Source organism: Idiotropiscis lumnitzeri, chromosome 5 (assembly GCF_059441095.1).
Source record: "Idiotropiscis lumnitzeri isolate Australia: NSW breed Sydney's pygmy pipehorse chromosome 5, RoL_Ilum_1.0, whole genome shotgun sequence".
Taxonomy (NCBI): domain Eukaryota; kingdom Metazoa; phylum Chordata; class Actinopteri; order Syngnathiformes; family Syngnathidae; genus Idiotropiscis; species Idiotropiscis lumnitzeri.
Genome location: NC_142395.1, coordinates 17153003 through 17173055, shown reverse-complemented (window position 1 = coordinate 17173055; position 20053 = coordinate 17153003). Strand labels below are relative to the sequence as shown.

General features: G+C 39.9%; 1 long non-coding RNA gene across 1 annotated transcript in view; it reads right to left on the bottom strand.

Annotated features, from left to right (window-relative positions):
* LOC148337091 (uncharacterized) overlaps positions 1-16116 on the bottom strand; it is a 205694-nt gene extending 189578 nt beyond the window's left edge. The window contains exons 1-2 of the long non-coding RNA XR_015843211.1: positions 16029-16116; positions 15390-15505 (exon numbers count right to left, since the gene is read on the bottom strand). This is a non-coding gene — a long non-coding RNA (uncharacterized LOC148337091). The remainder of the gene's footprint in view (positions 1-15389; positions 15506-16028) is intronic.
* Between the last annotated feature and the right edge of the window lie 3937 nt (positions 16117-20053).

Below are 20053 nucleotides of genomic sequence, written 5' to 3'. Positions count from 1 at the left end.
TATTCTGCTGCATTATGGGGAAAAAAGGAAAATGCTCTGCAGCCTACAAGTACGTTTAATCGTATTAGCTATTCAAAAATGTTTACTCCAAATTCCACTAATTCTATCGGTGTCACAAAGTTTCTGTCAGTCGTTAGTCCACCAGCGAAATTTGAGTCAGTGACAGATTGACAGACTTTTAGCGAAAAAACGACTCCACTCTGGATTGCTCAGTTACAGAGCACATCAAGACAAACAGCCAATCACACAGCCAGTCAACAGGGTGGCGAGGCTCCTAACGGGGTTGATGCCATAGAGGTTGATAAACTTCTGAAGATGACTCCGGGAAATGTCCGGATTGCTGTCAGCCATAGTTGACGTAAACAGCTGATGAGGTTTTAACGCTATCTGCTAAACGGAAGGTATTCACGGCGCAAGGTGCTATTCATGTTGGGATTAGGTTCCTAACTAAACTAAATAGCGAGACTGCACGCCATTAAAAATATATTTTCAAACGCTAACACTTAATGTCTGAAATGTCAGTTTATTTGTAAACAGGTTAATCCCGAACATGTTACTTTGACTTGCCAACTTGCCAGTCGCATATCACCCTTGTAGCTGAAAAGTTCTCTTCAAACAAAGTTCAGCGGAAGAGATCATGTGGGTGGAATCATGGCATCAGCGTTCCTGTGGGATCCAACTTTTTTTTGGCTCGTGGCAGAACAACGAGGAGTTGCATGCCGCGTCTCTCGACTTGGACTGTTCGTCTCTTTCGTATACTTTCCGCGACGAGTTGGCAGACGTGTCCCTGGAGTAAGGGGGTGAATTATCTCACTCCGCTTGTCTGCAGATGTGATATGCGAGGAGGAAGTCAAGGCCGGCTAATTGATTTAGCTCGTGTCCCTCAGGTTTCTCGTCATCTTGAAAATATTGTCCTTTAAGACTCGTAAATGATGAAAGGCACATCGGCGTGGAATCAGACAGCTGCGGTGCTGACGTGACAGGGGTTTCTGTGAATCATGGGGGCCACATATGTCCGGCCGTCCGGAGGTTCCTTCCGGCACTTTGGGCTCAGGTGGTGCAGACCAGCGCAATTCAACCAAGACAATTACCACAAAAAACCTGTCCCGGGCTCTGCAGTGTTTCAGCGACAGCTTCTGTTTCTCAAAGAACAGATGAGTTCAATGGCCTGTAAGTTAATTAATTAATGAACACAGCGTCTGGATCCAGTGCCCTTGATTGTCGTTCAGCTTTGCGGTGTTTAACACGATATCCCGGAACAAATACCTGGCTCAGGTTTCATGCCTAGTGCCCGGCTGGGGAGAAAGGTGTGATTGGCACAGTTTAATTTTCACCAAGATCTGCACGAGGCTGAGTGACACTCTCGTAATTATGTTTGCAAATATCTCGGTCGCTGAGTCAAGCATCTTGACAAGTGCAGGAAGTTTACACTTGGCTAGAGATGACAAAAGATGCCCGAGACGTCACTGCGAGATCTTTTTAATATTGGAATGGCTTGTTTGTTGCTTTGAGGTTCACAAGGTTAAGGTAGAGGTAGGCAAGACTTTGGCCTCCAGAGTGAAAATAAGGGAGGGGGGAACGAGAGACAAAATTGTTGGGATCAATGGTGTGGTGGCCATCGGGAATTTCTGAGAAATCTGTGAAATGTCCTGAACGGCCGGTGTCAACTGCGTCAACGACGATTGCGTTTCAGCGTGTGACGGCCGCACTGCTTTTTGGTGCAAGAAGACCCATCGACAACAACATTTCAGGGCATGCGGCACGGCAACGTGACTTCTCGTCGCACATTTTGGGATCTTGTATGTTCAGAAAAAAAATGAAAAAGTCAAAACATCTGTAATATTTTTCATGTACGTTTTTGAATCAATATTTTTTATCTTTTTCGTCATGATAATCTTGATAGAAAATGTTTCCTTTCAAGTCCCAAGTCAGCTTTCTGGCAACTCTTACCAGGAGATGTTTTAACTTCTGCTACATTCCATCTTAGACGGCAGATGTGTTTGATTTTGGAAGGTAAACATCAGATGATGTAAGTAGGCTGCACAGATCTGCACGCCTTCATTTGCAAGTGAACTGACGTCTGTGACATTGGATTGATGCTCAGTCTTTTTGTTACCAGGGATTTTTTTTTTATCCTTATGCCACTCTTCGCAGGCAATCAATGGACCCTCGAGTGCACAGAACAGCAAATGAAAGCAAGAAATACTGACAAAATAGAAGAAGCAATTTGTCTCGCCATCGTGATTTCCTGTCGACTCTTGTGAGTAGTACATAAAGCTATGTTTCACGTTGCACGGATTTCCAGATAAATATTCTATGCTTGACTCTCGACAATTGCAGTCAATAGGAAAAAGTATAATGTCCAATCAAGTATTTGATCTTAGGGTTTCTTCAACTGCACAAATTACTTGACCATAATTAGCCCTTTAAAAAAAAAACAAATCGGCCAATGACATTTATTTTTTTGCCCGCAACTTCTCAGTTGCTCTCTTAACTTTAGCCCATCTATCAGAGCTCAAGAATGAATCAATGCATTCCTAATGACCTTGGAGCCCCGTGGCGTCTCTGGCGGCGGTGCAACCAAATAGGATGCAAAGCTGTGATCCTCAAAGAATTTCCATCACAGAAATAATGCTCTCCCCAAAGGCGCCGCCGCAAACACTCCGCCCCAAGCACCGGGCCCAGATAATTTAAACACATAAGCAGGTTCTTAGCACACCTTTAATCAATGCCAACGGTGCCTTTTGGTCGGGCGGGAGGGGCGAGGCAATGAGGAGATAACGCCGGCGTAACCCGGGGACTCGCTGCAGAGGAAACATGGGGCGGCAAAGCCCTCTGGGTAATAAGAAACAAAACTCCTGACAAAGACTTCCCCTGCCGGAGTTTGCCGCAGCGAAGTCACTTAATGAGCAAGATGTTTTGTTGGAAAAAGTTTGCAAGGAGCACAGCAAAAGGCTAGCTGACAACAACACAAACCGGAAAGTAACGCTTTCGTCACTTTGTCTTCGTCATTCTTTGGATTATGAAATCGTAATCTATACAGTTCTACAGTCTTTATGGATCTTTTGACAATAGCATTCTTTTTAATCCTTATACACTCTGACAAGTTGAATACTGGAAAATTTATTTTAAATTGTCTGTTCTTTTAAGCACTCAAATTAGTCTTTACAATATATCATCATTTAAACCGCATCAGTGTTTATAATTTATTTTGTTCAGACATGATCGCTCAGAGCCTAATTACCAATTTATACACTCTATAATTCTTTCAACTACAATTTTATACGGTAACCTTTTTTTGTCTTTAAACAGTATCCGTCATTATCAGTCTTTAAGCTCTCGAGATCTTCGTCGGTTTTCAGACTGTCAGTGCCGATGGATCATTAGATCAAATGATATCCATGGGTGCACATGAAAATTTCCATCTGGTTCCCAAAGGAGCACCAGAGGTTGCTTGGTTGCTTGCTCATTTTCTTTCCCGGCCCACCGACCTCACTGGATGAACTTATTATTATAAATTGTTAGTCTGAATCAGTTTTTAATCAGCCTTTAAATGATGTCAATCTTTTGTTTTTTCCATCTCTAGTCTTTAAAGTAAAGTGGACAGTGCCATGTTGATCGCTTCAACTATATCAGTCTTTGTGACGATCTGAGATTTAAAATTGTCAATTTCAATTTCAGGGGTCACTCTAACGTAATACAATAAGTCTGACAGTCAGGTCAGGTCAGGCAAATGCTTACATGTACAATTTGCAAAATTCTGTTGATGGGATTAAAATCTTGAACAATACATTTAAATTAATCAATAACATCCAGCCATTGACCAGTCACCAAGTAGTCTAGAAAATCTTCATATTTTTTGGGTGTAGATCAAACTTCAAACCCAAGCATCCCCACACCAAAGAAAGTGAAAGTTCCTCTCTGGTTTCCGGTCCACTTGTCCGTATCCACGACCCCCCTCCCCACCGTCTCCCATGAAACTGATAGATGAAACCATTTCCCCCGAACCAAACATGCCTGGAAACATTACGAGTGCCATTTCCTCTTCCCGTATGAGGCTGGGAAGTCATGAAGGCGGCTGTAGAGGGCCTTTCCAGGTGATAAAGTGCCTTCCCTCGGTGGCTCTCTCTCACATATCACGCAGGAAATGTGCAAGATTTATCAGTGTTGGCCCTCTCCGGAGCCCATGTGCTCTTTTATCCGGGAGCAGGTGTACCGCCGCCGTGTTGGAGCTTTGAATTAAATCCATGATAACATTGTCAAAAAACCCAAAATGAGAGACGGAGAAGTTGAGTGGCGCAGATGCGAGGGTGTGTATATACAAAACGCAGCCCAACATTATTAATAGTGTGAAAGCCGCCTAATTTAGGGACTGCTTGATGTGGTTTCTTTGAGAATTTAATGCTCCCGCCTGGAGCCGCCCCGACTTTTCAACAATGGCATCGTCATGTCTGAGATTAAACTCTGCGCTGGTGGTCTTGTTGGTTAGTTGGTTGGTTCCACATAAAGTAGGATTGGTTTGGTACTTAGAGAACATCATCAACACTTTGCATATGAACTCCTGGATATTTTTTTTAAGGGGTTAGCTTCAAGCATGCCCTGAGCAGTACAGAGAACCCTGCGAAAATGGAAAACCAAATATTTTACTGATTTGACCTCGTGGTTTTCAAACTACATTAATCTGAACTACTCATCATCAATCTTTATCACGAAGAAAGACAATATCAGTTTTATCGATTTTAACTAGTGTTGAAGTTTTGTCCCGACCAAAATCAGATTTCCAATTCTAATGGATTTTTTTTAATGCATAGAGAAGGCAAGCGGCAATGCAACGATTAAAATCAAATCCTCTCTTTATCTGATTTGCTTCATTTATTCTAACCAAACGGGCTTCAAACCGTTTTTCATCAATAGAATTAATGTCTTCTTGCAAGCAATCACACTATTTTGAATCATCTTACCATAAACAAACCGTGACCATACTTTGGAAGTGACACATTTGGCCAAAAAAAAAAAAGGAAAAAAATAAATAAATCGATAACTGTACATGCTTTGTAATTTGACACGTAAATGCAAGGCTTTCCTCGACAGATTTTGCAACTCAATAGCCAAAGTCTTCCAAGAAAATACAATAGAAATGTACCTCAGTGATTCTGACAAGATTGACAAGAGCTACTTAAAACCCAACCCACTTAAAGGGCAACGGAAATACAAATTCAAGTTTCATTTGTCACATTTGTCAACTAAAATTGCCAAACGCACAGCAGATTGAACACAAAATCATCCCAGTAACAGAAGAAGAATCAAATACTAAAACAAAAACAAAAAAAAGAGTATTGCTTGGTTTCTTGGCTTACGCATAATGAATAAAGTCCCTCAGTCACTTGGAAGCCATTTTTTAAAAATTTGCCCGGACACAAATTTTACTGGTCCATGATAGGGCGCAAGAATATAACACTTGGATCTATACCTAACACTGAACTAGAAGTCAACCATTTGGTTTTGAAAAAGCCATTTCCTTTTTGAACACATGTCAAGGCTCGTGCTTTGGGTATGAAAAAGGGAAAGATGGATTTTGGAGGAAAAAAGGCGGTACATTCATCAAACTTAAGATTCCAATGACATCGCGCGTGATGATGTCAGAGTTCTATCCAGCTGCTAACTGGACTGAAATGTTGTTTCCCGGCAGAAGGAGGTGGAAGTTCACACGAGCGGGCAAAATGTTGCACAGTCTCAACCTGATCAATATGATGCCTCCTTTGGGACTAATATGGACAAACTGCGAAAACGGCGTAATATTAGCAGCCAGTCTCTATAGCAAGGCTGCATCGACCGCGTGGTCAATATCAAAGAGCAAATATCAGAGCGTTGCACTTGAGGGCTCGCTCAGTGACGCTGGCTCGCCATTTACCTTGCTTGCGCATACAAGCAAAGAATACTTCATAGACATCAAAAGGTCATTGAAAGCTTGAAATGTAAACTAAAGAAAAATTCTCAGCAAGGCATTGAGGTGCATTTGTTCATCTGAAAAGACTTCCACACCTTAACGCTGTATAGAAACCATCGAGTAAAAGAATGCAGCGTAACGGCATGCAAGTAGAGCAGCTGAGAATTTCTCTAATAAAATGATAGGAAAAATCAACATTTACTTTATGGTACTGCTGCTTTGGTTAGCAAACGTGCAATATTGGGCACACTTTAATCTACCTGTTTCATGGAGTATAAAATCTAGGTATTACACGTCTATAACTATATGACAGGCAACTATTTAAGGAAGGTGTTTCATCATCTGAAGTGGCAGATGTCGGAAACAACACACGCCACTGGGCATGACAGTTCTTTTAAGTGAATTGAATCAATAGAATTAGCTCATCAAAAAAAAAATTGAATACAAAAAAATCAAAACTGGGAACGTACGAATGAGAATGACAGTACAGCACATTCACTCACTGAATTGTTCGTTAACAGGAAATTATAGCACATTTACTCAACGACTCGTCCACTCACTGACTCATTCACGACCGAAACGCTACCGCAGTGATTCCTTTGGGAACGCCAATAGCCAGGCAGTATTGCAATGAACTGAGAAAAAAACGGAGCAAGTGATTCATTCACTCACGTTAACAGAAAAGATTAGTTCTTTTTGTACAAATCGTTCAAGAACGACAACACTACACTCCAGTTTTCTCCCATTTAGCCTGCGAGGATCTCCATGTCCTACACTTGAGCTTGTTCCTGAGTGAGAGGCCTTCATTGCGTCGGGAGCGCTTCGTTTACGCCGCCCCAGCACTCAGCGTTGGATGCTTGACTTCCGCCTCCTCCGTCAGTCAAATATCTGGCAGGGGAGTTTTTAAAGCCCCCATATTCCTCTTCTGACTGACAGACTCCAGCAGCAAGAGTGACTATGTTTAGAAGAACGTAGGCTGGCCACGTCAGAAGAGGGCTTTAAATTCATGCCACATCGCAAAGGGAAACAACACTAATCTTTTTTGCTCGCCCTTCACCTGTTAGCTCGAATCCCCCCCCCCCGTTGACAAGGCGTTTCATCTTATTATGGAAACATTGGCGGCTATCAAAGCTCAGTTGTCAAAATCCGTTTTGATTCGTACACCCTGTTTTAAAATCATTAGGTTTCTTACTCTGAAGTAGAGTGGAAGTGAAATAGCTCGGAATATATATCATGATTTAAAAAATGTCTGCAAAAAAAGTAATCAGCGCCGTAAAAGCTGCAGAGTCTGTCATTTTTGCGGGGAGCAGCCATTTCAGGGTCCTTCGAAGAAAAAGCTTTCCAACAGGTTATATCAAATATAAACCACATAAATTAGATAAATGGGAGAAGCAAATTTCCGAAACAAGGTTTTTGTCATTGCTCCTGATCGGAGCGCGCTTTAAGCCGTTTAATGACACCCAGTTGGAGTTTACTGTAAGACAAAATAATTAAAAATAATTGAACATATTGCATATTTAAATACAAGACAAACGTCATTTTAGAAACACAACCAATGCTAATGCTAACAGTCAATGCAATTTCCCATAGATAAGCTAATAATTAGCATCAAGTTCCGGGAGTAAAAGCCTTCAAAGAAGGAATATTCACACACTAAAGAAAGTTCAGACAAAGTTTCTTCCGCTACTCTTTTTATATTCAGAAGAATGGCTGTTGTTGATTTACATTTGTATTGCTATTATTTTTACATTGTTGTTGTAAGTTGTTACTAATTGATCTGGTTGTTCTGTCAAGTTATATTTGACGTTAATACTAAGTTTTGAAATCAATGAACAATCGTTTATTAATCATATTTTACTATCTCAATCAAAAATAACCATGATTATTAATGTTTTCCATCATCGGCCAGCTTCTGACCCAAGTTTCACTCAGCAACATGGGATTTGGTGTCCATCTCTTGCAATCGCTAAAAATGCTAAACACTAAATTGTCAATTTTATTTTTTCATTGCATGCACACATAGCGTGCAGGCCTAGTTTGATGACATGATATAAAACAATCATCTCTTCGAGTAATTTTGTTTTAGTACCATTACCTTTTCCTTCCTATTTACTCCATTTAAGTTAAATGTGTGTTTTTTTCTGACATGAATCATGCTAATGAGCAGAGCAATTTCTATTTGTTACTTCCTGTGAGGAACAGAGCTACACTTCAATCACAGTTTCATGGGGTGGTTTGTGCTCCATCTTTTCGATTCCATCATATTTAAAAGCCATATCATGGCATAGTATTGAAGACCTGCTGTCACAAGTCATTCAAAATCAACAAGGTTCTTACTCTGAAATTCCATCTCCGTGTTTCCATAATCCGGCGTCAATGTAACAATCTCATCTCTTTGCAGACATTTCACGAAGGTGTGTCGCAGTAAAGGAAACCAGTCGCAATAAAAGCCTCATTGTTACTCCATGCTAGTGATTTCATTCCTCTCTGTCTCTTTTTTGAGAACTCAGCAGAATCTCATTCTTTGGAGCGCTTTAAGTCGATTGTGACGACTCAATCATCCTTCAAGGAATGGAGGTTTCTCGTTGGAGAGGATCGTTCAGCCTTATCTTTCTGGCCATTTTGCACTCGTCTTTCTCGTTGGCACGTTGTTTGAGTCAAGTGGACAATGTAAAATTGCGAAACGTTTGAGCTTTCATCATTGTGCAGGACGTTCAATTTGTCAAACATCTGAATCACACATAGTAGATATCTGGACAACGGTAAATTATGACGAGTTTGAATTTTCATCATTGTTTGTGGGCGTTGCGTGGCGGCAAAGTTTGATGACTCGCCATAAAAAGTGAAACTCCAATAACTCAACTCCACAAGATCAGACGGAACAGGAAAAATGAGGTTTACGTACCACCAAATCTTGTCAAATGTGCACATTTAATTTAGGGCAGTGGTTGAGTTATTGAATAAATTGAGTTGTAAACTGCACACACACTCCCAAGCAAGCGGCTGGATGCAAATGTTTGATTATGCGCGGAGTAATGCGGTTTTCGGGGAAGAGGAGGCACTTAAATATTAGTAAATTGGCGGGATGGCCTCATGCGTGGCGGCCCCAATGAGAACGCAAACACAGAAAATTGAATTACACAATGTCAGTTTTTGTCTTTATTTCCATAATGTGGCCCTTTAATGGAATTACTCCGCTAAGCACTGGATTTTCATTCATCATTTGAAATTCAGATAGGCGCATTATGGCAAAGCTGCTGACAAAATTGAAAAACACTAAAGTGAAACGCAGGCCAGCTTTGCTTGCATTTAATTACACAAGGAGAGCCAGCGTCAAGATGGATATTCATATTCTGCCGCATCGTTAAAGAAAAGAGTAATTATTAAGACAAAATACTACGCTCCGTCTCTGTTATGTTGCCGTTATTAACGTCGGGACAAAGTCCGCCTGCAGGACAAAGCCGCAACCATTAAAGCCAGGGATTTCATTTAGAGTTAATGCCGTGATTTCTTTAGCGTATTTTTTATTCATTCTCACATTTTATGAGTTTTCATTATAGGCCTCGCATAAAGATGACTTAATTCTGGTGTTTTGTTCCCTCACAACCAACAGGATGAGGATGACATCATCACAACTGTTTTGCTGTTTGATGATCTGATTTTGCAAGAAAAAGTTTCGGTATCGTATTGAATCTGAAAGTGTGGGATCCAAAACCAGAAGCCCGAGCAAGAATTAGGAAACCTCTCTCTCACGGCTGCAAGCCCGGATGTGCAGGGGAGACCGACTGGAGAAAAGTAAGGACGGAAGCGCTTTCAAAGGGTGAGGGCGAACAGGTACGGCGGGCGGACAGTTATTTTTTGACTGAGGACGGAGGGACAATGGCGGAAGGGTGTCCAGGTCGCGGACAGACGACGGACCGGCAAAATGGGGTGAAGTGCTGCAAATGACTCGAATGTTAAAACAGAAAGTGACAAAAGAAAAATGTTGCTTGATCCTTGAAATAAAATCCAACTAAAATCCTCAGTGAATGAAGGAATCTCTTTCAAGTGGGGAAGCTGTGAAAATGTACAACCTCTTGACGAGAAAAAAAAAATAAAAATCGCTCTGAAAATGAAACAGCTTGCAATGATTACATTTTAAAGCAATGCCCAATAAATATTACGCCATACTATAATACCTAATTCAAATGTGACTGATTGGTATACTAGTCGCTCTCTCTTGGACAGGGGCAAATTTATCGTGACCCCAGAGCACTTTTTTCAGGTCAAAATCACCAAAACTATCCAGAGAACTATGAAGACAAAAAACAAATTAATTAATTTTGCCATACAAAAAATGGCAAATGAACAGGCCAAATTCAAGAGGGTCTAGTTGGGTGGAACATGGGGGGAGGTGAAATTTAACAAGATGAGTAGCAGCGAGGAGGATTTGGACGTCCCCCGGCAAGATCATTAGGATGCAAATAATTGGACATCAACCACAACCTTTCTTCTCATATGAACGAACGTAGAACCTCTTCACCACTTCCTGCAAGTCATCCGTTTTGCATCCCGTCCTGAATGTACGGCATGCTGGTGGCTTTGAGGCAAAATCACCCTCTTCAAAAGCTCCGTTGTATTTCCCCGTTACGCGCGGGAAGCATGATGAAAGCCACGACGAAGAGCAATTGTACATCTGCTGTATTAGCCAGCCTCTATGTTTTGTCTTCCTGTTTAACAGAATGAAAGATTCATCCGCCGGTTTGGTCCCAGCACACCCGCTGTGCAGCATCGCAGCAGCTTCCCGCCATTTGCCAGCTCACCGGGGGTCCCTTTAGATCCCGCTCCCGGTGGCCATCTTGTAATATATCAACTCAGGAACGGGAGCGTCTTTTAAGAAGCGTTTCAATAAAACATTGTGACGTTTGACGGGATTCATCAAACCCACTAGGAATTTGAGAGACCAATTCATATGCTGCTTCCTCACACAAAGGCATCTTAAGGAGAGCTTTGAAAGTTGGAAGTATTCCCCACAATGACACAAAACGTCCCAAGTTGAGGTCAAGAGTGTCCTTTCCTTGTCATGTGTTATCATAATAATAATAGCAATAATAATAATAATAATAATACAATAATAATAATAACAATAATAATAATAATGATAATGATAATAATAATAATAATAACAATAATAATAATAATGACTTTCAGAATAGGAAAAAAAGCTCACTCATCATTTGTTTATTTTTTGTTTTCAGGGCGTAATACGAGAAAAACTTTGTGCCAAAAGTAATGGAAGTGTCAATATGAATTCTCAAGTTTCATTTATTTTTAAGACTAAAAAAACATTACAAAAATGACAACATTCTATGTTCAAAGTAAAAAGCATTTTTCCTCCCATTACATTTTCTGGTCTTTTTATTGTTAAATAAATGAGTATTAGTGTAAAGCGTCCGAGGTCTTTTTGTGGCTCAAGTAATTAGCTTTAATGATTAAATCCGGCCTAAAAGAAAAACGGTAATTAGTAACACTCTTGTCACCGCCGCGACGCTTAATAATGAAACATGATTCATCATGCCTTAATTCTCACTTAAGTAATTAGCGTGAATGATTAAATGTGACAATTGGAGAAGTATTCATTTGCATTTTTTCATCTTTTTTTTTTTTTCTGTTTCAAGCATCAGTAAGTGTTGGCATCGTCCATAAGGAAACGTACGGTTGCTACCGCTTAATGTTAGCCTTTAAAAAGTCATTTAATTGCACTTTGTCCACTCAGGAAGTCTCAAGAAGGACATCAAAGCACCTCTTCCCCCTAATTATGATTATGTATTGATCGGCTTCGCCTCATCGGGTAAATGGGTCTCGATCAAAGTCGTGGCCCCACCGACATAGACGAGATAAAGAGGAACAGGAGTGCCGGATTATAAGATTCATGAATATTTTTAAGAAATCAGCCAAAATGGTATTTCATTAAAATATTAATAATAAAGAGCTAAATTAATGCAACAAATGTTATGAGGCTCTGGATAATGTCAATGTTTGGTGGGCCAGATAAAAGAATGCAGGCCGAACGTTGCAGCCCCTTTTGTCCTTCCCATCTTGTGGTTTTTTTTTTACTCTTGAAAGTGTCTGTCGAGTGCAGCAAAAAGTTCCTAGAAAAAAAAAATCTCTCTGATTTGCTTTCACCGCCGTCGTGCAAATGTGTCTGCCACGCGATCGTTAAACAAACATCTCTAAATAGTCTGATGTCAGTCACAGCCTAAATGTGTCATGTTGGCCTCCAGCAAAGAGGCTGTTTTTATATTTTACGAGCTTCTTTTTTTTTTCTCTCTTTCTGGCTCCTGACGATGCTAAAGTGGGACAAATGCAGTGCAGACAACATTAGGAATATTTTTGGGGTTCTGCATGTTTGTTTAACACATGATGCATCACGCATGATCATTATGACATGAAACACAACCTATAAAAGAAATTTTAAAAAAGTCTGTTATTAATTAGAGCTGTCATTAACAAATTGATTATATTGGTTACTTAATTCATCGTTTCCAATTTTTTTTCCCTTGCCCTAATAAAAAGAACCTAATAATACTACCATGATTAAACCTAATATGACCGAATCTGTTTTCAGATGTGTAGCAAACTGGCATTATTGTGTGTGGACAGAGCGTGGTGACAACATTCGAGGACGTGTCATAATATACGAGACATTTCTGGAAAATCAAGCACCCGAGACCTGTTTCACAACATCAAATTTGGAACGTATGTGTATCAGGAGAAGACTCCCAAAAAAGTCTCAAGACGCCTCGCCCAAAAACACACAGCTTTGCCATTTTCCAGGGTTTCTTTAAAAACAAACGTGGCCGAGAGATTTGTCTGATCGCTATCAAATTTAAGTAACAAGACAGATGGGTGACCAAGTTCAAGTTAAGATGTCCATCATGTCAAGATGCTCAAAAATTCAAAGAAGCTATGATGTGAAATGCACAGTTGGCATTTGGGTGTAAAAGTGACCTTTTTTCTTGGGTTGACTTTAAACAAACTCCTGCAACGAACAAGTTGCCTCTTTGGGTACCCTCAACAAGCATGCAAAAATATGCGCGAATTTTTGGTAGTCCATGGATTGTGAAGTTTTATATATTTTAGAGGTCTTGGAGGTCTTGAACGTGACCAACAAAATCTCATTCAACAGCGCCCCATGGGAATAAAAAAAAGAAAAAAAAGCCAGCCCATGATCTGCTTTCTGCCTTGACACGGAATTTACTGCGTGTCTATCATAACTGGTAGGGCAATTCTCAAAGAGTCACACCGAAAATTGAATAGCAAGTTGGCCATTTCACTTTGAAACCGCCATTTAAGGCAAATCACAGGACCTGAACTGCAAACACATTTGAAGCACATTCCTTGACAGATGGCCGAGGTTAAATGGCCATTTTGTTGAGCGAGTACGGCTGCGGAGCCCTGTTGGAGGCGAAGCTCAATGTGGGCGAACCTAAATGTGTAACTCCACCCACCCGGATTCTCCTCTAAGTACCTTTGTCTTTTATTTATTTATTCTTTTTAACTATTTCCTCAGCAGCTTTAATGATGTGGCGTATGTCACACTTTTTCGAAACGCTTAATTTCGCCCTCTGTTGGGGACATGTAGTACTGCATCCATATCACTCATTTCCAAATGGAGGGAGGATGAACGTCTCCGTTCCTGTGGCTACAAAAACTCTCTGTTCACCCAGAAAGCACGTCAAAAGGCCATTTCAACAAAAACTGTTTTAAACAAATAAAAAAAGAAATAATAAAAAGAAATAAAAATAAAAGGCACTGTGACCCAAACATTTAGGTCTACTGCACGTTGAACTGCGTTCTGCAGCCACGTTTCGTCTTTTATTTTTTTCCTACCATCTGATGAGGGCAAATTACGAGGACGAAGTCAGATGATACTTTGACAAACTCTCTTTGAATTTGTTCAAATTGCCGATTGTTATTGCTGATCATTTCCTCCACAAAAGCAGCTGTGAAACCTCGTTCATCCGGTTTTACCGCTTATAATTATATTGTTGTTGTTCTCAAATACAAATGTCCTTACAATTCACAACATTGGACGTGTGTTCGACAAGGTTTGCGTGCAGTGAAATAAATTCACTAGCCTTCACCAGGTAATAAATTAAAAAAAAACCTGCGTACTGATTTACGTCAACAAAACCCCTTTCTTACCTTTTCCTCACAATAACAACATCCCAGCAGAATTCCCAAATAAACCCCCTGATGGTTCTTTATCCCTCATTACGATTGAACTTATTCAAGCTAGCTAACCTTCACATTGGAATTCATCATTGTTTGCGTGTCTAATTTGGTCCACTTTGATCTTCACAGGAGAAATAGAAATATCACGGTAAACAATAGGATCAGGTGTGCTCCAGTTGAGGAAGAAAGTTTGCTCCCAAGGAGTGGACCAAGTAGGAGTTGGCCCGTATTTTCATTTTCTCATACTCATGCTGTTCATCTCTACAAAAAGTTTCATGTCAGCCATATTGGTAAGTGGTGGTCAATAACAATAGAAGGAAGGACTACAAACAATGTTGTGAATCAGAAGTGGCCAGAATGAGGAACAAGCAAACATTTCCCCCAAAACACAAAAAGGCCAATTTCATTTCTTCATTTGCAACTTTCTAGGTCTTGGCTTTTCTGAAATGCTTCCGATGGGACGAGGATAAACACAGAGAAGCGACTCAACTAAAGATGTCAGTCATTGACATGTGTTAAAAATCGACACCCTCCGTAGTTGAATTAATAATTTTAGGTTTCAAGGGGAATTAAAGTCAAATATGATCAATACAACTTTGCTGATGCAGAGACGATTGTGAGTGGTCTTGCTTCATCATCTTACAGTGAACTTTCGGAGTGACTTGTAAACATGTGTAGGTATTGTTAAGGTATTGAATACAAAAACAATGTAGAACCATCAAAACGTTTCTGTTTTCTTTACGTGGCCAAATGCATTAGAAAAAAATGCGAGCCCAATTACTACAGACCTTTGTAAGAGGCACCATTGTAATTAAGTCATTTACTTTTAAATACTGCCCAAAACAGAACTGAAACCCAGCAAAAAAACAGTATGTTCAAGCTAAAATAATCAAGAATGACAAAAACAAACTTTGTAATCAGGTTAAAATGGGTGAAATGTAAACATGTCAATCACATTTTACAGCTAATGTTGTGTTAGAACAAATGACTGCAGCAGTGTGGTGTGGTAAAAAGGTGATCAGTCTGCGGCGAGAAATGCAGCTGCGTGCTTTGATGATCACCAATGTGCTAGATAGAAGCATGTAAATTGGGTATGTTTGGATTAGTGTCAAGCTATTTTTTTTTATGTGTGTGTCTGCATGTGTGCAAATTATTGTGCCCAGGAATAACAGAAATATATTTATAAAAGGAATAAAGTTCCCCTTAAATGTGCTGGAGGACTTACATGTCTATTGCCGATGTAGGCCAAGCTGCCTTCTTGAATTGTTTTGCGGCCAACTTTGTAGACTTTAGGTGGAAGCAAGGCTGGCAGCTGTCTCAGTGCGAGTTCCCCAACTTCATCTGTCACAAGACATGGGTATCAATAAGTTATGGAGTGGCATACCTGGGATTTTTTCATTCTGCAGCTAACTAAAATAATACCCCCCCAAAAAAACACTGCCAGTGTGCGCAGGTTGTGCCAAAATCTATTTGATATGAGCTTAATAACGAGTATATGTGAGGTTTTGCTTAACAGACATTAAAACTTGTTGTGACTTTATATATAGAAACTATATTCCCTAGGTTGAATTAATCAGGAATTAACTGGCAAATTACCTGGCTAACTAGCAAGCAAATTTGCTGGTAAATCATCTGGTAGGCTAACGAACCACACCAGCAGAAAGCAAACCAGAACAAGTTTCATTGATTTCGTAAATGTCTGGGGGGAAAACCCCAACGCTGAAACAGTGTGTGCTTCACTAGTACGAGTTATGTCGTTAGCCAAACTTGGCAATGCGACAATATAAAAACACTAGTGAAGTACGTAATGTAATAAAGACAATTTGGATTATATATGTAATGTTAAAAAAAATCATACATTTACCTCACGAAGAGGATGCGTTCTGATGGCAATTTGTGCACGTCAACATCGCGCATGCACAGAAGGTCCAATAAAGTTGAAGGCTAACTACGGCAAATGAATTAAGACAAAATCTCGTTAAAATGCCTGCGCATTCTTTTGAATAGTCTTACGGGGTGTTCTTCCATCTAATAAAATTGACAAAACTTAATATAAAGTTTTATTAAAAGAGCATGATAAAATGTCTATTCATTGTTTTGTGTACGTGAAGGCTGCATCAGATGGGTAGTGGGTGACGTCATTGAGAGGGGACGAGCCAGGATGGGTAATTTTGGCTCGGTTCAGTAAAGCAAAAATATAAATCTTTTTTCTTTTTAAATTAAGGAAGGTTTGACTGTATATGCAGCGAAGAGTTTGGGGAGCCATTTCAGAACCGGTGATCTGGAGTAGAATACTGAGTAAATTCCAACTTAGATTTCTTTAGTATGGTCATTTAATATAACTTTAATTTCAAAGAAAAATAAATTAAAATAGATGGTAGGGCATGTCGTACGACTATTGTAAAATAGTGTGCAGGCATTTTTCCTTTTTTTTTTTTTGTCTTAGTATATTTGCAAGTGTTAGCGAGCAAGATAAGGCGACCAAATGCGCATGCGCCACTCACAGGTAGTACGTAACGTGTAAGACATTCTCGCATAATAGAAATGGCAACTAGAAATAACCACTGGAGTTCAAAAATAAAAAAAAAAGAGCGAGAGAGAGGGGTGGATGAGAGAGCGAGAGAGAGAGATGCTTGCATACCTGCATTCATGTGGCTGCAAATGATTCGTGTGATGCCTCCTCTTGCCAGTTCATAATAATTGGCACTCTCCACGTTAGAAATAAGCAGGGAAGGTGCAACTGCGTGATTGTATCGGTCACAGTGGGAATGAAAGAGTGACCTCATTGCGTTTTAATTCTTATCATAGGCAAGAAATGCTTTTTCTAATTAATCAGAATGGTAATATTGTGTTACAGTACAACTCATCACCCTTCCTATTTACTTTTCTATGAGCAGAGGAGATTAGATATGATGCAATTTCCCTCGCCTTACTATTTTGTTGTTGTCATTTTTTTTAGTTCTATTTCTGAGCGTGCTTGCGGCCATGCTTCCCCGCTAATCTTGTCAGGAGATTAGACTTTGTTGGCCTTTATCTGATTCTCAGCATTCTCATAAATAACAAAAGCTTCTGATGTTATCCATTACTGAGTGTGGCGCACAAAAAGTGTGAGCGCCTATTGTGAGTTTCCCTACGCACACACATTTGTTTTTCAATGTGCGACCACAGCACTTAAGTATTCGTAGTCCATCTCAATCAGCATTAATTACATAAAATACGAGTGATTCTGCAGCTTGTTCACTTCATATATTATTTCACTTTTTTATTTTTATTATGACTGACAGCAGACCTTCGTTTATGGAGATATTGAACGTTTCAAGATTGTTCGAGCTTGACTCCCAGAAAGTACATTTGATTTCTATTTCCATTATTTCCAATGGAGAAAAAAAATGCTTTCAAATACAAACTAATGAGATTTGAGAATTTTGCAGGTTTACCTTGCATTCAAAGGAAAGTGTCCAGCAGCCTTTGGGTCGTCCTCCATTTTATGCAGCACATCACTAAAGGCTCTGACATCCCTATTAACACAACATAATGTCAAACTGATAAAAAAAATAAAAAATAAAAAAGTCCTCATAGGCAACATGACGCATGAAAGATTTTTTCTGTGTCCGACATTTCCTTGCATCGCTCAGGGGAAGTGATAAGCTTTTTGATGCTTTTTTTTTTTTTTTACTTTTTTAGGGCAACATGTGTTGCATTATGTGAGTAAAAAAAGTTAATTTTGTGTGGCAATGGGTAGATCAAATAAATCAAATAAAAAATGTTTTTAACTCTGGGGATTTTTTTGAGTTGTTCTTCGAATGGTGTTAAAACCAATCAGCTGTGGAAACGCCCACAACGGCGTAAACCACCTTTTTTTTAAAATGTGCCACGCTGCATCAGCTTGCGAAAATAGTTGAGCCCCCGCTGCGCTGATTTACACCGCGCCTCAGGCCAGACTTCCACTGGGCTCGAAAGAAAGCCAAAAATTTCTACTACGCATGCACGTGCCATGCACTTATTTGTTTAACAGAATATTACAGAATTTCTCATCAATTTGTTGATTTCCATTGTGTAATTTTACGGTCGTCACGAATGACTTTTGAGGGAGTAATTTTATGAGTTACCCGATAGTTCTATACATGTGGCAATTTTTTTGGAATGGATTACTTTGTAATTGTTATGTTTCTTTCCTTTTTGCATGGTGGTTCTGATAAATAACAGTTTCAATCAGAATCATCTTGACACATACATTGCATCATGACCCTGTGCATTGTTATTGGGTTTATTTCTATATCTAAGTTATATGGATAGCACAGTGAGTCAAGTTTGCTAAAAAAAAATTTTTTCTTTGTGTAGCACGCAAGGAGACAGCAAACAGACATTTATGGCAGTGAGATAGGCATTAAAAAAAAAGAAAGTTGGTGAGTAAGTGAAGAGCGGTGGAGGAAATGGAAAGCTACAGGGCCGCTTATCCTGCTGTTAGATGATGCATAAACCTGCCACCAACCTTTTTACAACAGATTCAACACGACCGTCCGCCCGCCCGCCCTGTTGTTTCTTTCAGTCGCGGATTTTAAATCACAAGCGTGCGGGTGTTACAAGGCTTTCTTTGGATGGTGTTTTCTGATGAAATGTTCCAATTTACTTTCTTTTTTTTTTTTTTCCTTCTTCCCCTGTCTCGTACTCACAGTCAGACTTCTCTCCACTTTTTTTAAGATTAGAGGAAACAAGAACATCACACAGGATGGAATCACTTTGAAACAGTGGGCTACAGTGCCGATAGCGCTTCTTGAAAGGGTCAGCAACAGAGGTAGGTCGATGTTTACCACATTTCGCATAAACCCAACTTGTTTTATTAATAAGTCAAATCAAATGGGAAATACTGGGCAACTTCTGGAAGAACTTTAGTTGTTGCTGTCTGGAAATGGGAGACAACAACCAACCCAAAGACACAAGGTATCAAGAATGGGATAATTAGGCATGCTTTTGTCCTGGCTGCTCAGTCCAATACGAGCGCAGTGAAAAGTAGTACCGTATACCCATTTTTATATTGTCTAAAATTGGAGATGGCCACTTTATTTTGATGGACCGTCTCCTGTCCGCGAACTGGGCATCCTTCCTTCCACCCTTACTCATAAAATAATCATCCTACGTCCCTGATTGTCTTGTGTCCTTGTACAGCGCTTCCATGATGAATTTCCCAAAAAACATTCATAATGATAGGCTAACAGTAAAGGTTTCTCATTCATAAACATTATTTAAAGCTCTTGCTATTTACATCCACTTACCGCAATTTCCGGACGACAAAACCCACTCGAGTAAACGCCACAATAGCTAAATTTAGCCATAAAAATGGATTTGGACGTACATTAGCCGCTTCGGACGAATATCCGCGGGTCTCCACGTTATTTAATGGGGTATTGTCTAAATTATATACACTGGTTTCTACCCCTAAAAAGAACACAGAACACAGCTATAGTTACAGAGCATACCTTTCTCACTCTTGTTGTCACATGAGGAAAATTCACAGATGACCGGGATCGCACTCTAGAGAAATAGTTGAATTAATTGCACTTTATCTCTTTGCGTAAATTAAACTCAACTTAAGATGTTTATTATGGCTCTCAATTACTTCTTCACACAGCCGCTCGTATCACTTCTCTCTGTCTCACAACGGCTAGCTCGCTCACTTGCTCTGAGTGAAAGACATCAGATAGGCTTCTAAGAGTGCAAATATTTGAATTCTACACACACGGTACTTTACCCTGTTCGGGACGATTTAAGGGACGGACGAAAACATTCCTCCGTCATTTTTAAAAAACCTCTCGTCCTCAGTCCCCTTAATGGGCGTCCAAGTGGAACGGCCCACCTCTGCCTATATTATGTAATCCTAGCAATATGTTC